Raw genomic sequence first — 18,916 nt, 5'->3', positions numbered from 1 at the left:
CCAAAACACACCCATCACTGGACATTGGACGACCACTTCTACATACGATGTGTACATGGTGGATACGCCCGAAAAGAAGGACGACGATGGCACTCAGGATCCAATCGAGGACAAGCCCACCGAAGCACCACCAAAGCACCGGCGTCAGCGGCGCCGCTCACGATCTCGTCGGGAAAAGGATAGTAATACCGGCACTGGAGACAATAACACCCTGGACAACGCCGAAGACTCCGACCACCCTGTCGAGCCTGCCCTCGAGCAAGATGAATGGGAAGAAGGACAAGTCAACCCAGATGTACCTATTGATCGCGAGGATTCGGAGGATAGTAACTATCTACCCATCTCTGAGGAAGATGTTAGCCTCGGTAATGAAGATTTTATCATACCAGAGGAACCCCTCGAGCAAGAACGCTTCAAGCGACAACTTATCGCTACTACGAGGAGCCTAAAAAAGAAACAACAACAGCTTCAAGCTGAATAGGATACGCTCAATGATAGATGCACCAAGGTCCTGGTTGCCGAAGAATACGGCTTTGAGCGCCCAACAAAAAGCTACATGAAGTGTAGGCTGGTACCACAATTTGACGACGAGGCCCTTGAGCCAATACCGTCAAGATATAATCATGCTGACGAACCATCGACCACCATGTGTACGGGACAAAGCGGTTACTTACGCCGAACACCAACCCGCGCCGCCTCGCCGTCGAGGCAAAGAGGTAGCTGCTCCGGGCTATACCTACGACTTATGTCAAGACCTGGACAATAGAACCAGTCAGACTAGATCAATCTACGGATCAAGTGGGCGTGCTCCAACACGAGACGACGGACACCAAGCTTGGCGCGATAAGCATAACCAAACTCGGGCTGAACACTGAACACGGATGTCATCCGAACTCCATCATGACGTTGCCCGATACAGAGGCGCCACACACCCCTTGTGCTTTACCGATGAGGTAATGCAACACCAGTTTCCGGAAGGGTTTAAACCCGTAAACATTGAAGCATATGATGGAACAACAGATCCCACTATATGGATTGAAGATTTTCTTCTCCATATTCACATGGCTCGCGGTGACAATATCCACGCTATTAAATACCTCCCCCTAAAGCTAAAAGTACCAGCACGACACTGGTTGAATAGCCTCCCAGAGAACTCTATTGGAAGCTGGGAAGACTTGGAGGATGATTTTCGAGACAATTTCTGGTACTTATGTCCGGCTATCGAACGCTGATGACCTTAGTCACATAGTCCAGCAACCCGGGGAGTCAGCCCGCAAATCTGGACTCGGTTCTTAATTAAAAAGAACCAAATCATTGATTGTTCGGATGCCGAAGCCTTAGCGGCCTTAAAGACAGCGTCCATGGTGAATGGCTCGCTCGACACCTTGGTAAGGAGAAGCCGAAGACTATGGCAGCTCTTACTGGACTCATGACCTACTTCTGCGCGGGTGAAGATAGATGGTTGGCTCGTAGAAGCAACAGTACCAGCGACCCTGGCACCTATGGAGTCAGGGATGGCAACGGAAGGCCATGACGTAACAAAAACAAGCGTCGGAACAACAATGAAGAAACTGAAGATACGGCGGTCAACACCGGATTCAGTGGCTCTAAACCCGGTCAGCGGAAGAAGCCATTCAAAGGAAATAGAGACGGTCCATCTAATTTGGATAAGATACTAGATAGGCCTTGCCAGATTCATGGCACCCCTGACAAGCCCGCCAACCACTCCAACATAAACTGTTGGGTTTTTAAACAGGTCGGTAAGTTAAATACCGGACACAAGGGGAAAGGGACTCAAAGTGAGGACGATGATGAGCCTCGTCCACCGAATACAGGGGGATAGAAGAAATTTCCCCCTGAGGTGAAAATAGTGAACATGATATATGTCACACATATCCCCAATTAGAGGGAGCGCAAACGCACACTAAGGGACGTCTACGCCATAGAGCATGTCGCCCCAAAATTCAACCCATGGTCGGCTTATCCAATCACCTTCGATCGCAGGGACCACCCAACTAGTATCTGTCATGGAGGTTCGGCGGCCATGGTACTCAACCCAACCATTGATGGATACCATCTCACTCGAGTCCTTATGGACGGCAACAGTAGTCTTAACCTGGTCTATCAAGACACTATCCGTAAAATGGGTATTGATCCGTCAAGAATCAAGCCTAGTAACACCACCTTTAAAGGAGTGATACCCGGCATAGAGGCCCGCTGCGGCTCATTAACATTGGAAGTAGTCTTCAGTTCGCCGGATAACTTCCGAAGCGAAGACTTGGTCTTCGACATTGTCCCCTTTCGCAGTGGTTATCACGCGCTGCTCGGACGAATTGCTTTGGACCATTTCAATTTAGTCCGCACTATGCTTATCTAAAGATCAAAATGCCCGGACTACGTGGTGTTATCACAGTCAATGGAAATATGGAGCGCTCCCTCCGTAATGAGGAGCACACCGCGGCCCTTGCAGTCGAGGTGCAAAGCAGCCTCATCAAGCTGAACAATTCATCGGTCATTAAGACCCCATACACTGCTAAGCGAGTCCGGCCTACTCCGCAGAACGACAACTCGGTGGATCCAGAGCTTGACTAGCAGTTTCGCCTCCGCCGATCACCCCATAAAACCGTAGCATACATACCGCACGTGCATAATTACGCACTTAAAGGGCGTGTTTGGACAACTGGCTCGCACCCGCCGTGCAAATTTCAGTGTGATTAGTTCCCTTCGTGGCCCACTCAGCCTGGCCCGATCGATGCAAAAGGAGCCCCCTCAGCCAGGCCGAGGGGAACACAAGAATCGGGCGTATGTGGGAGCCAGGCCCGCGACTGCATCCGTCCTCGACCGCAACCTCACATATTTCCCTTTCCCCTCTCTCTCTCTCTCTCAGCGTGCATCAGACCGAGAACACCAACCCATCACCGCCGCCGCCGTGGCCGCCGCCGTTCGAGGCCCTGCGTTCGCAGCTGGTCGGAGCTCCCTCGCCGGCTACTGGTCTGATCTCCGTCGCCCACGCTCCTACATGCCCACGCCGGCGGCTCGCCTCCCCGCCTAGACTCATCGGGTTCCACCACCGCCCCAACGCCGTTGAACTCTGCCATAGCCGAGCACACCTGGCCCTGCGGACAAGCTCGTTGTAGCTCGCCACTCCACCCGCCGGCCACCGTAGTAGTCGTGGTCTGTGAGTAGATCGAGTTGTAGGCTCTTTTTGCGGTGATGCATGTGGATTTCGTCCGTAGTTTGAAGTATTTTCCAGTAGATCTGGCTGTAGATTCATCTATGCGTGGATGCATGTACTCATCCATCTTTAATTTTGCTGTAAGCTCATCCTGTAGCTTTGATTTGTACGTTTCTGCTGTTTTTTTAAAAAAATTCTGCTGTTTGCTATTTCTGATTTGTTGTCCCAAGATGTTCTCGAATCATCTCGTCCTTTGTTGGATGTTTCGTTAGATGGATTAGCATACTACTTTGGATTCTGTAGGATCTGTGAGTTCCCTAGGTGAGCTAACAACACGAACTTCATCATGTAAATCAAGAGCACTATGAAATGTTTTGATTATTACTGCAGTGATTCGTAGATCTAATAGTGCGTGCAGTCTTATTGCTTCAACTGTAATTCCATCTCATTGCACACATCTTTTATTGGAAAAGAAGTTTCACACAATTAAGCTCAAATGCAGCATATCAAACAACATCTCTTATATATTGCATCTCTCGTGCACCCATATCATACAGTCCACCAAACACACATCTAAACTCATCTTTGCACCAGCTCAACCAGGCTAGGCTCACGCAGGATCCCCCATGCAATGCAGGCTAGAGCCACCCAGGCAACCAAACACCCCCAAAATACCATGGGCAGCGACAGAGGCACACTGCGGAAATGGTCTATAGTGCGGCTTGACCCTATCCGGACCTCAACCTTTTCTCCTTCTTTCTTTTTTCTTCCTCTCTCATAGTATAGGTTCATTAAAAACGTAGCTACCCTACGGTCGTGCAAGGGATCTTTTTCAGACCCCTTTTGTATAGACGACCGTCGACTGCTCCTCTCAAAGGATTTTTTACCAAGGAGAAATGACACAGACGTGCGGCAGGGCATCAATGGGATTTTCAAGACTACCTTTTCTTTTTAGGCCTCTTATACAACTTCCCCTTGTGTATAAATTCTCGGCATGTAAAATAGCCTTGATGTTCATGGCATTGTCTGTAATAGCACATCTTGACGTATTAACACTGGTGCAACGACGTGTTATACAAACGGTTTTTATCCCCTTTTCGCGATGGCGTTTGGAACCTTCGCCAAGTGAGTGTGGGCGATAGGGGGGGTCCTTGCCACACGACCCAGAAACCATCGGGGATAGGCCCTCCTGTCTCACTGGCTGGGACAAAATGAGCTCGTGTGCGATCTGGCAGGGCATTGAAACCCAATTGTTTCCATTCGTATGTACATCCCACACGGTGAATCCCAGAAAATCATTTCCGTTCGTATGTATATCACACATAGTTCTTTGTGTGGAAACGTTTGTGCAAGGTGGCCAAACGCAAACAGTTCACTGCCGGAATCTGTGTGTGATTGTTAGTTGATCGAACACACCTACTTTCTATAAACCATGCGGGTTGTTTAAGTTCATCGCCCACGGTGTTGTTTGAGTAATCGTCTGTAATAGAAAACCCCAATAAGCATGGTAATTAGCCTATTATTGATAATCCATGTACTAATCAATTTGATATTTCTTATAAAACACACCAGATATTTCATATCCGTATAACAACAACCAAGATTTCATAATCGAATTACATCAGATAGCTTCAGCACTCAGTTACGCCATTACACAACAGCACCAAGTTTCACATGCAACATCAAAAACCTTTGGAAAGTAGCATCATACACGGCAAATAGACAAATGAATCTCATCTGGGAAACTGCGGAAGCGGAAGGCAAATATTGAGCCTTTAGTGATGCTAAATGTCCTTGCAACTTTAGGCCAGTGGCTATGGATAATTGCCCACCCAACCTTCGTCCTCTTCAGCAAGACTTCAATATTGTACCGTGGGTGTTGAATGAATACCTTCCTCGCCTCTTGACCATGCAGGTGGTTTGAGAGGTAATCATCGGTGAACTGCTTTGAAAAGTACTAGAAACAAAGATATGCATAAATTGCTGTTATAAATTTTGAAATGGCGCAAGGGGTAAAAACAAGGTAAAAGAGTTAGTACCATCCTATAGTTGATTGATGTCTTCTTCATTGTGCAAACAAAGATCTTGCTGTTATGCGTCACAAGTTTCTTCATCCTAACAATCTTTCTGAGTTTGTTGACGTGACTGATATTCATGGACATCTCATTTCCCCATATGCAAAATGGGTTGAATAGTGAGTCTAAGCCTCTGACAGCAGGACCTACATGTGCAAGACCAAATTGTAAGAAACCTAAATATTAGAATGATTCCTGCAACTGCACAATAATGTGCTATTAGCCAAAGGACCATGCTTGAACAAACCTCGATGGTAAACCGCAGTGTCTCCCATTGTTTCCCTGCAACACACATAAGGAAGATCTTGACCAGGTTAACTGAGAGTTGCCATACTATCAGTAGAATATGTATTGAGTACAGCCAAATTCAATTTATTTCACATGCATAATAATACAAAATTGTACCCACAACAAATGAAAATCAAATTGCAGAACTGAACCAAATAGTTAAATGGACAGCAGACCAAATGAACCAAAATAGTTAACTAAGCACAACATTGTAGAATAGAAACATGTATTAGAAGATAAGACAGTTAACAAAACAAAGAATGCTTGAGAATAGTACCACGAAATGTAGCAATTGTTGGACCAAAGTGTTAACAGAACATTACATTTTAGAGGACCAAACTGTTAACTGAACATCAGATTGCATATTAACATTACAGAGGACAAATCACCAGAAGGCACTGGCGATGGCCTTGAGAAAACAACACAAACTGTATTTTAAAGTAGACAACCACATGGCAGTGTCGACAGTGGCCTCGAAGACAAGGTGCTCCTCCAAGATCTGGCGGTCGGCATGCATGGCAGCCATAGCGACCTCGTGCGCGCGTGCGGCCGCATGATACTGAGCTCCACGTTATACTGCGTGCAAATTGGTTGTGGGCGGCGCTTAATTGGAGGAGGGGACAATGATTTTCGATGGAAGGTGTAGCGCCGTCGGTTGGGGCATGTGGGACGGGAAAGGAGGAGGATGGTGTGGGTGGGGTGTGGATTACCTGACCATATCGATGAGGCTGTGCAGCAAGAAGAAGGGTCGGTGGCGAGGAGGCTGAGGGAGTCCTGGATTAGGGGGTCTCGGATAGCCGGACTATATCCCTTGGCCGGACTGTTGGACTATGAAGATACAAGATTGAAGACTTCGTCCCGTGTCCGGGTGGGACTCTCCTTTGCGTGGAAGGCAAGCTTGGCAATTCGGATATGTAGATCTCCTCCCTTGTAACCGATTCTGTGTAACCCTAGCCCCTCTGGTGTCTATATAAACCGGAGGGTTTAGTCCGTAGGACAACAACAATTAGACCATAGGCTAGCTTCTAGGGTTTAGTCTCTCCGATCTCGTGGTAGATCAACTCTTGTAATACTCATATTATCAAGATCAATCAAGCAGGAAGTAGGGTATTACCTCCATCGAGAGGGCCCGAACCTGGGTAAACATTGTGTCCCCCGCCTCCTATTACCATCCGCCTTAGACGCACAGTTCGGGACCCCCTACCCGAGATCCGCCGGTTTTGACACCGACATTGGTGCTTTCATTGAGAGTTCCACTGTGCCGTCACAATCAAGGCTTGATGGCTCCTTCGATCATCGGCAACGATGCGATCCAGGGTGAGGTTTTCCTCCCCTGACAGATCTTCGTATTCGGTGACTTTGTACTGCGGGCCAACTCGCTTGGCCATCTGGAGCAGATCGAGAGCTACGCCCCTGGCCATCAGGTCAGGTTTGGAAGCTTGGACCGTCGACATCCGTGGAGACTTGATCTTCGACGGATTCGAACCCATGTCAGGTGCGGTGCACAATCACGATGGGCACGATTTAGCTCTGCCGACGGACAGTGTTCGAGAGATCACACCTGTAACTACTCCGACCCTCAATCTGGAACAGATCACGCCGTCCGAGGACGTGTGGATGGACCCCGCCACGGAGGCCACACATTCAGCGGCGATAGAGCCGAATGTTGACTTCACCTCCTATGAGACCTGTGTTGTCGGACACTCGGATTCATCCCTGGCCACAGACTCCGAACCGCTCGCGTCCGTGCCCATCCAATCTGATTGGGCACCGATCATGGAGTTCACCTTCACGGATATCTTTTAGCACTCGCACTTAGGCGACGTGCTAAACTCATTACGGTCTCTCTCATTGTCAGGAGACCCTTGGCCGAACTATGTCCGGCTCGAGTGGGAAGCGGACGGCGAAGAAATTCGCTCCCCACCCACCACCCACTTAGTAGCCATTGTCGACGACCTAACCGACATGCTCGACTTTGACTCTGAAGACATCGACGGTATGGACGATGATGCGGTTGACGAACAGGAACCACCGCCCACAGGGCGCTGGACTGCCACCTCATCGTATGATATATACATGGTGGACACCCCCAATGAAAGCGATGGCAATAATGCAACGGAGGATAATCCCCCCGAGAAGCAATCCAAGAACCGGCATCATCGACACTGCTGTAAGCCCCGCCATAGCAAAAACAGCGGTACCAGCACAGGAGACAATAACGCTGCAAATAGTGCCGAAGACGAAGACAATCCCCTCCAACACGCTTTGAGCAGGAGGATGGGCAAGCCAGCCCTAAGGAACAGGCAGCAGACGGAGAATCAGAGGATGACAATTACATGCCTCTCTCCGAAGATGAGGTGAGCCTCGGCGACGAAGAATTTATCGTGCCTGAGGATCCCGTCGAACAGGAGCGCTTCAAGCACCGGCTTATTGCCACAGCAAAAAGCCTGAAGAAAAAGCAACAACAGCTTCAAGTTGAGCAAGATCTGCTAGCGGATAGATGGGCTGAGGTCCTGGCAGCCGAGGAACACGAACTCGAGTGCCCAATCAAAAGTTTCCCAAAGCGCAGGTTGCTACCCCAACTTGAAGAGAAAGCATTAAAGCCTGCGCTTCCAGCATATGATGCGGCAGACCGGCCACCTCGTGGCCGGGACAAAGCGACATATAAGCCCGAAGTCCAGCCCGCACCCCGTCGCCAGTCAAACAAATACAGCAAGGCCCGGGGTAACACGCAGGACCCGCGAGACATATTGGAAAACAAAGCAGGACACAAAAGATCGATCTTCGGATCACGAGGGCGCGCCCCAACACATGACGATGACCGTCATGTCGGATATACCAAAAGCAAATCCGGCCGGGCCGAACACAGCAGACAAGACTCGTACGAACTGCATCGTGACATAGCCCAAGATAGAGGCGCCGCACACCCCCTATGCTTCATTGATGAAGTAATGGATCATGAATTCCCAGAAGGGTTTAAACCCGTGAATATTGAATCATACAATGGTACTACTGACCCCGTGGTATGGATAGAGGATTTCTTCCTCCACATTCACATGGTCCGCGGGGATGATCTACACGCCATCAAGTACCTCCCATTAAAACTCAAAGGACCAGCTCGGCATTGTCTAAATAGCTTGCCAGCAAACTCCATCAGAAGTTGGGAGAACCAGGCAAACACATTCCTGGACAACTTCCAGGGCACTTATGTGCGACCACCAGACGCTGATGATTTAAGTCACATAACACAACAGCCCAGAGAGTCAGCCAGGAAATTTTGGACTCGGTTCCTAACCAAAAAGAACCAAATTATGGACTGTCCGGATGCCGGAGACCTAGCGGCCTTTAAACAGAACATCCGTGACGAGTGGTTCGCCCGACATCTCGGCCAAGAGAAGCCAAAGTCCATGGCAGCCCTCACAACACTCATGACCCACTTCTGCGTGGGCGAGGATAGCTGGTTGGCCCGTAGCAACAACACAGCAAGCAACCCTAGCACATCGGAGGCCAGAGACAGCAATGGCAAGCCACGTCGCAACAGATACAAGCGCCACAACAACGGTGATAACGCCGAAGACACGATAGTCAATGCTGGATTTAGTGGCTCTAAATCTGGTCAGCGGAAAAAGCCGTTCAAAAGAAACAATCCGGGCCCGTCCAGTTTGGACCGCATACTCGACCGCTCGTGTCAAATTCACGGCACCCCCGATAAGCCAGCCAACCACACCAACAGAGAATGATGGGTGTTCAAATAGGCCGACAAGTTGAATGCTGAAAGCAAGGAAAAGGGGCTGCATAGCGACGACAAGGAGGAGCCCCGGCCGCCGAACACAGGAGGACAGAAGAAATTTCCTCCCCAAGTGAAAACGGTGAACATGATATACGCAACCCATATCCCCAAGCGGGAACGGAAGCGTGCACTCAGGGACGTCTACGCGATGGAGCCAGTCGCCCCAAAGTTCAACCCATGGTCTTCTTGTCCGGTCATTTTTTATCGCAGGGACCATCCCACTAGTATCCTTCATGGCGGTTCTGCCGCATTGGTCCTTGATCCTATCATTGACGGATTCCACCTCACTCGAGTCCTTATGGACGGTGGTAGCAGCCTGAACCTGTTTTATGAGGATACGGTGCGCAAAATGGGTATAGACCCCTTGAGGATCAAACCCACCAAAACCACCTTCAAAGGTGTCATATCAGGTGTAGAGGCCTGTTGCACGGGCTCAATCACACTGGAAGTGGTCTTCGGATCTCCTGATAACTTCCAAAGCAAAGAGTTAATCTTCGATATCGTCCCCTTCTGCAGTGGCTATCACGCACTACTCGGACAAACCACATTCGCTAGATTCAATGCGGTACTGCATTATGCATACCTCAAGCTCAAAATGCCAGGACCTCACGGGGTTATAACAAACACAGAACGCTCGCTCCGCAAGGAGGAGCACACTATGGCCCTTGCAGCAGAAGTGCAAAGCAGCCTTTTGAGGCAAACCGCCAATTCGGCGACAAGGTCCACAGACACATTTAAGCGAGTCCAGAATAACCTGCAACAGGATCACCAGGCGCGTTCAGAGCTCGCCTAGCAATTCGGCCTCTGTCCTAGTCCCAGTCAAGCGACGAAATTTGTGCCACGCGTACATAACTACGCACTAAAGATACCATGGGTATAGGCGGAGGCACGGCTATGGCACGTCCCACAATGCGGTTCAACCGCCTCAGGACCAGTATATCTTTATTATTTTCTTCCTTTCAGGACCCTATTCTCTGGAGGCCCTCTCCGATAGCTAGATCATCGGGCCCATCACGGGAGGGAAGCACCAAGGGAGCAAGAAGCTTTGGCGTACAAGAGAATCCCCAGGTGGTCTCTCATAACAATCATTATACCTGTTTTACATACCCGCACGCAGCTCGCCCTTGGATCGGACATGTCAGATAGTCCTATTTTTGCTTATTGTACTACTTATACACATATGCTTTGATGTATCCTCTAAATAACAATCACTACAAAATAAATACACTTCCGTGATGATACATGTTTGTCACAGTAGGTCGCGTTTTCTGTCATGCATGTACATCCATGACAAATTTATGACAGAATCAAGATAGTCATACCTGTGCTGTCGTAGAAGTGTTCCATGACATTGCCAAAATTATCATGATGGAAGTGTCCACTTCCATGACGATAAATCACGTGTCACAGAAGTGCTTTCGTCAAGGGTGACCGACACGTGGCATCCACCATAATAGAACGTCGTTAAGCTATCGGGTCGGATTTTGGATCCGATAACCCGTTAACAGCCACGACCAATGCCGATTTTCCACGTGTAAAATTCTCATTGGCTAACGGATCCACGCGTCAGCTCCGCGTTGGCACAGGTGTCACTCATCCAACGGTCAAGATGGGCCTATGATATGTTGACACGTGGACCGGCCCACAAAGTTTAAATGGGCCAGCCCAACCGAAGGCCCATAAGATTTAGCGGACCATAATGGGCCGGCCCAGCTAAAGGCCTACAAAATTTAGCGGGCCATAATGGGCCGGCCCAGCTAAAGGCCCACATGATTTTTGCAGACCATAATGGGCCGTTCCAGCTAAAGGCCCACAAGATTTTGCGGACCACAATGGGCCAGCCCAGCTAAAGGCCCACAAGATTCTGCAGACCATAATGGGCCGGCGAGCTAAAGGCCCAACATTCTCTGTCAAATCGGCCCGTCAACGACCTGTCCTAAACTTGTCATCAACGCGGCCCATGGTCACTTCTGGCCCGTTAACAGTCCGCTAAGTAATTAGGCTGAATTACGGCCCGGTGTATTTCCGGCCTGTTAAAGGTCCGGCTTCATTTGGGCCCATTTACAGGCCATCAAAACTTTCGGCCCATAAACAACCATGAAGGATTTGGGTCATATTCGGCCATGTCTGACATTCGGCCTGTTAGAGGCCCACTATAGCTTTGGGCCACTTTCGGCCTGTTAACGCCGGACGTAAACCATGGGCCATATGTGGACCAACATCATATCGGGCCCATTAACGACCCATATAAAAATGACGATAATCTAGCCCGACTGAAGTTCCGGCCTATTAAAGGCCCGTGTATTAGGTCGGCGCATTTACGGCCTGTCCGAATTTCGACCTGTCAAAGATCCGCATCGTAAATGGGCCACCATTTCAGCCTGCTAAGTCCAGTGGGTTATTTGGCACAATCAGGGCCCAATCTCACTTTTGGTCTATTAAAGGCCCATGTTTTTTATGGGCTCGAGATATTTACACCTGTAAACGCCCTATTTTTACTGAGGGCCCAAATTATGTTTAGGCCTGTTAAAGGCCCACTATTGGCACAGGCCTACCAGAAAAATATGAAAGCTTATGCTGATTTAGGCCCAGATATTTTTAGTGGGCTACATGCCAATTTCGGCCCGTAATCATTTTTAGCCCAATTGAAATGGGCCCACCAAATGTTGGCATCTTGGGATCCTACGAAGCTTTCGGCCGAATACATTACTAAGATAAACCCACACTATACAAAAATAGCATCGTAATTACTGCAGCCTGAGGCAGCATCATAAATGTTGTATCACAACAAAATAAGTTCCAACCATACAACAAAAGGCCTATTGGCATAAAGTTTACCGTCCTTCCAGATAAAAGCACCATCAGATGTATAGAAGCACATATCATTTGACCTGAGTGCTAATGTTTCAGGCTGTAGAATCTGATGGAACAGCACGATCTCCACCTTTTTTCTGCCATTGCTCTTGAACAATGAAGCGAATGTCTGATAGTCTAGTTTCAAAACCATTCATATCTTAACGACATTTCTCAACCACTATTATTGTTTCTGAAACAAACGTCCATTAGGGATTGGACTTGTGTCTGGAGCACAGATATATCACTCTGTCTAGCAGGAAGATTTTGTTCAGTAGGCGATTTGGACGAGGTTACCTTGACAACCAACCCAGAATTACGCAGGAAGGTGCTTTTTGCACTGTTAGTGGAGAGATACTGACGCACTGCAGCAAGAGGTGACATTGTGCCTGTAGTAGCCTCATCACCTTCAGGTGGTTGTGGCTGTTCAATCATTTGTTCCATAGCTTCCTGAAAGTTTGAACTTGTAGATTAGTGTACCAGATAAGTTACTAATGAGACAAAAACAAACAAAGTAGGTTAAACGTTTATACATAACTTATTTTAGTGAACTACTGTAATACATTAGCATGTATTATAGTGCCAACTACATAATAAAATCACTTTTGGAACATATGTCCATGTAGCATGCCTACTGTATTGTCTATTTCCTCACATTCGTTGACATCTAAGGATAAAGAGACATGGTTTAAAGTAGGATGAACATAGTATGACATCATTCATATCATGGGCAAACAGATATAAAACAAACAGGCTATTTTATCATTGTGTGCGCACGTGAACATAACAACTAGATTATAGATCAAGACCAAAACAATATCCTTCATCTCTTTTAAACCATGCAAGGTGAAATGATATGTTAAGACAACTGTGAATAAAAGTGAACAGAGTAACTGACATTGGCTGCAAACCAAGTAGTTAAATGAACACATCACAGTACCAATCAGTTCAAGGCAGGAGGAGTAAGGACTTACAACAGTGGCTTGAACTGGTGTGCTCATGCCCTTCATCTTGCTGGTGTGGCAATCCTTGAAGATTTGCACTGCATTCGGTTCAGGTTCTTTTTGGTCCGCACGGGCTTTCCTCTGTATTTGGAACAAGTCAATATAGATACGATAATATGGCACAAAAAAAGAAGGAAGTAGCAGCTATTTACAAGAGCCTCGTAGAGTGCAATATAGCTACGAGATCCTGTTGTCTGTTGGAATTTCACTTTAGAATGGTTGGTTTTGTTCTTCAAACAGTTAGCCTAGAAGAATATACACTTGTAAGGCACATATATAAATACAAGTTCAATATGTGGTTTGATCAAATACATATAGCCTACCTGATACTTTGGATCGGACCAGTGTTTAACAAGGGATGTCCAGTCTTCATCTGTAATTTATTCCACTGGAGATGTTTGGGTGATTTCATTGTTAGCCTTGCCTTCAAAGTGAGACTTTCTAAGGTGGTACCGATACTATCGCAGAGCAGACTGAAAAACATGAGTGCATGCTTGTTTAGTTGCATCATCTTTCGGATCCAACTTGAACCTCATTTGTTGAAAAAAGAATGTGAGTCTTATTAGGAGGAAGCTAGAAAGTATGGGACAGAGCAAGACAATATTACTAATTGCGATGAATAACATTACTTATGGATAAATGGTCAAGGAAGGTGTTAAACTGGGTATTGTCTTTCTCATTCCTGTACTTGATCCACGTTGGGAGGATACGTGCATGACACCTAACGGCAACGGCTGCCTCTGATACTAACTTGGCTGACTCTGTAGCATCACGTGGCCTTTTTAAACCTTCCTCAAAATGGATCTCCATTCTTCCTCCTTTAGATTTTGTCAATCCGTCAAGCATTATCCCTGATGTCTGTTTCCGCTTGCGCCGTGGTGCTAGTTCAACAACGAATATGGAAAGTGTTAGTGTACATCAAACTGTGAGAATACATATAAAGGAGCATGCAACTGCAACTTGACTCGGTCAGGTACCGTCTTGGTGTTGATGCTCATGAGGTTCATCTGATCTTGCCAAGTCCTGTTGTGTCAGCAGTGCTTCAGAAGTAGTGTTAGGTGTGAAGGCAGCTTGGAAACTGGCCAGTTCTGGAGCAAACGAACGAGTAACTGGTTGAGATGTTGGTACAGTTGAAGCGGATGCTGCAGCTGGTGGAGCAGGTGATACTGTGTTTGTAGATTTAGCCGGTGGACTTGGACCTTCTACTGCACTATAAGTACCAGCAGAATCTCGATGGCAGAACCTTTTCCGTTTCACCCGACAAGTAACAACACTCCCTACTATATTATTTTCCTTACTCTTTTTTGACTTTGCCATGTCAAGTTGTACCCACAACACAAAAGAATAAAATCACTCTTCAGAACTCATTGATGCATGATACAGACAAGCAATACTTTGATGTAAGACAACCGTATGAGGATGGAATATGTAAGAAAAACAGGACGACATGACATATTCACAGCTACGATGTGCAAACTAAGCAGAAGGATTTTCAAGAAAATAGAAGTAATGCAAGCTAGACACCATATGAAAGATGCAACCAATATTACTCTGCCAAGTTAAAAGTGTTGGGGAACGTAGCAGAAATTCAAAATTTTCCTACGTGTCACCAAGATCTATCTAAGGAGAAACCAACAATGAGGGGAAGGAGAGTGCATCTACATACCCTTGTAGATCGCTAAGCGGAAGCGTTCAAGTGAACGGGGTTGATGGAGTCGTACTCGTCGTGATTCAAATCACCGATGATCAAGTGCCGAACGCACGGCACCTCCGCGTTCAACACACGTACAACCCGGTGACGTCTCCCACGCCTTGATCCAGCAAGGAGAGAGGGAGAGGTTGAGGAAGACTCCATCCAACAGCAGCACAACGGCGTGGCGGTGATGGAGGAGCGTGGCAATCCAGCAGGGCTTCGCTAAGCACCACGGGAGAGGAGGACGACCTGGGAGAGGGGGAGGGCTGCGCCAGAACTTCGTGTGTAGCTCCCATGCGCCTCCCCACTATATATAGGGGTGGAGGGGCTGGTTTCTTGCCCTCCAAGTCCATTGGGGCGTTGGCCAAGGTGGGAGGAAAGAAATCCCATTATTTCCTTCCCCACCGATTGTTATCCCCCCTTTTTAGGGATCTTGATCTTATCCCTTCGGGATATGATCTTATTCCTTCTAAGGGGGGATCTTGGTGCGCCTTGACCAGGGGTGTGGGGCCTTTCCCCCACTGCCCACGTCCATGTGGGCCCCCCATGCAGGTGGGCCCCACTCCGGAACCTTCTAGAACCTTCCCGGTACAATACCGAAAAATCTCGAACATTTTCCGGTGGCCAAAATAGGACTTCCCATATATAAATCTTTACCTCCGGACCATTCCGGAACTCCTCATGACGTCTGGGATCTCATCCGGGACTCCGAACAACATTCGGTAACCACATACAAACTTCCTTTATAACCCTAGCGTCATCGAACCTTAAGTGTGTAGACCCTACGGGTTCGGGAGACATGTAGACATGACCGAGACGTTCTCCGGTCAATAACCAACAGCGGGATCTGGATACCCATGATGGCTCCCACATGTTCCACGATGATCTCATCGGATGAACCACGATGTCAAGGACTTAATCAATCCTGTATTCAATTCCCTTTGTCTATCGGTATGTTACTTGCCCGAGATTCGATCGTCGGTATCCAATACCTTGTTCAATCTCGTTACCGGCAAGTCACTTTACTCGTTCCGTAACACATCATCCCGTGATCAACTCCTTGGTCACATTGCGCATATGATGATGTCCTACCGAGTGGGCCCAGAGATACCTCTCCGTTTACACGGAGTGAAAAATCCCAGTCTCGATCCGCATAAAACAATAGATACTTTCGGAGATACCTGTAGTGCACCTTTATAGTCACCCAGTTACGTTGTGACGTTTGATACACCCAAAGCACTCCTACGGTATCCAGGAGTTACACGCTCTCATGGTCGAAGGAAGAGATACTTGACATTGCCAAAGCTCTAGCAAATGAACTACACGATCTTTTGTGCTAGTCTTAGGATTGGGTCTTGTCCATCACATCATTCTCCTAATGATGTGATCCCGTTATCAACGACATCCAATGTCCATAGCCAGGAAACCATGACTATCTGTTGATCACAACGAGCTAGTCAACTAGAGGCTCACTAGGGACATATTGTGGTCTATGTATTCACACGTGTATTACGATTTCCGGATAATACAGTTATAGCATGAATAAAAGACAATTATCATGAACAAGGAAATATAATAATAATACTTTTATTATTGCCTCTAGGGCATATTTCCAACAGTCTCCCACTTGCACTAGAGTCAATAATCTAGTTCACATCACCATGTGATTAACACTCACAGGTCACATCGCCATGTGACTAACACCCAAGAGTTTACTAGAATCAGTAGTCTAGTTCACATCACTATGTGATTAATACTCAATGAGTTTTAGGTTTGATCATGTTGCTTGTGAGAGAGGTTTTAGTCAACGGGTCCGAACCTTTCAGATCCGTGTGTGTTTTACAAATCTCTATGTCATCTCCTAGATGTAGCTACCACGCTCTATTTGGAGCTAATCCAAATAACTGTTCTACTTGGAGCTATTCTAAATTGTTGCTCCATTATATGTATCCGGTATCTCTACTCAGAGCTATCCGGATAGGTGTCAAGCTTGCATCGACGTAACCCTTTACGACGAACTCTTTTACCACCTCCATAATCGAGAAAAATTCCTTAGTCCACTAATTTCTAAGGATAACTTTGACCGCTGTCCTGTGATCCATCCTTGGATCACTCTTGTACCCCTTGATTGACTCATGGCAAGGCACACTTCAGGTGCGGTACTCAGCATGGCATACTGTAGAGCCTACGTCTAAAGTATAGGGGACGACCTTCGTCCTTTCTCTCTTTTCTGCCGTGGTCGAGCTTTAAGTCCTAACTTCGTACCTTACAACTCAGGCAAGAACTCCTTCTTTGACTGGTCCATCTTGAACACCTTCAAGATCATGTCAAGGTATGTGCTCATTTGAAAGTATTATTAAGCATTTTGATCTATCCTTATAGATCTTGATGCTCAATGTTCAAGTAGCTTAATCCAGGCTTTCCATTGAAAAACACTTTCAAAATAACCGTATATGCTTTCCAGAAATTCTACGTCATTTCTGATCAACAATATGTCAACAAAATATACTCATCAGAAATTCTATAGTGCTCCCACTCACTTCTTTGGAAATACAAGTTTCTCGTAAACTTTGTACAAACCCAAAATCTTTGATCATCATCAAAGCACACATTCCAACTCCGAGATGCTCACTCCAGTCCTTAGAAGGATTGCTAGAGCTTTGCATACTTATTAGCATCTTTTGGGATTGACAAAACCTTCCGGTTGTATCACATACAACCTTTCCTCAAGTATAACGTCGAGGAAACAATGTTTTTGACATCCTATCTGCAAGATTTCATCAATCATGCAGTAACTGCTAATCCAATTCCAACAGACTCTTAGCATCGCTACGAGTGAGAAAACCTCACCGTAATCAACTCCTTGAACTTGTCGGAAAATATCTTAACGACAAGTCGAGCTTTCTTAATGGTAATTCTTACCATCATTGTCTGTCTTCCTTTTAAAATCCATCCGTACCCAATGGCCTTACGACCATCAAGTATTTCTTCCAAAGTCATGGATCCGTTCTCGGATTTTATGGCCTCGAGCCATTTATCGGAATCCGGGCCCACCATTGCTTCTCCATAGCTCGTAGGTTCATTGTTGTCCAGCAACATGACTTCCAAGACAGGATTACGTACCACTCTGATGTAGTACGTATCCTTGTCATCCCACGAGGTTTGGTAGTGACTTGATCCGAAGTTTCATGATCAACATCACAAGCTTCCACTTCAATTGGTGTAGGTGCCACAGGAACAACTTCCTGTGTCCTGCCACACACTAGTTGAAGAGACGGTTCAATAACCTCATCAAGTTTCCACCATCCTCCCACTCAATTCTTTCGAGAGAAACTTTTCCTCGAGAAAGGACCCGATTCAAGAAACAATCCATATTGCTTTCGGATCTGAATTAGGAGGTATACCCAACTGTTTTGGGTTTCCTATGAAGATGCATTTTATCCGCTTTGGGTTCGAGCTTATCAACCTGAAACTTTTTCATATAAGCGTCGCAGCCCCAAACTTTTAAGAAACGACAACTTAGGTTTCTCTAAACCATAATTCATACGGTGTCATCTCAACGGAATTACGTGGTGCCCTATTTAAAGTGAATGTGGTTGTCTCTAATGCCTAACCCATGGACAATAGTGGTAATTCGATAAGAGACATCATGGTACGCACCATATCCAATAGGGTGCAACTATGATGTTCGGACACACCATCACACTATGGTGTTCCAGGCGGTATTAATTGCGAAACAATTTCCACAATGTCTTAATTGTGTGCCAAAACTCGTAACTCAGATATTCATCTCTATGATCATAACATAGACATTTTATCCTCTTGTCACAATGATCTTCTACTTCACTCTGAAATTACTTGAACCATTCAATAATTCAGACTTGTGTTTCATCAAGTAAATATTCTCAACATCTACTCGAATCATCTGTGAAGTAAGATCATAACGATATTCACTGCATGCCTCAGCACTCATTGGATTGGACACATCAAAATGTGTTACTTCCAACAAGTTGCTATCTTGTTCCATCTTACTGAAAA

This window comes from Triticum dicoccoides, chromosome 3A (genome assembly GCF_002162155.2).
Source record: "Triticum dicoccoides isolate Atlit2015 ecotype Zavitan chromosome 3A, WEW_v2.0, whole genome shotgun sequence".
In the NCBI taxonomy this organism is placed as follows: domain Eukaryota; kingdom Viridiplantae; phylum Streptophyta; class Magnoliopsida; order Poales; family Poaceae; genus Triticum; species Triticum dicoccoides.
This window is presented reverse-complemented; position numbering follows the sequence as displayed.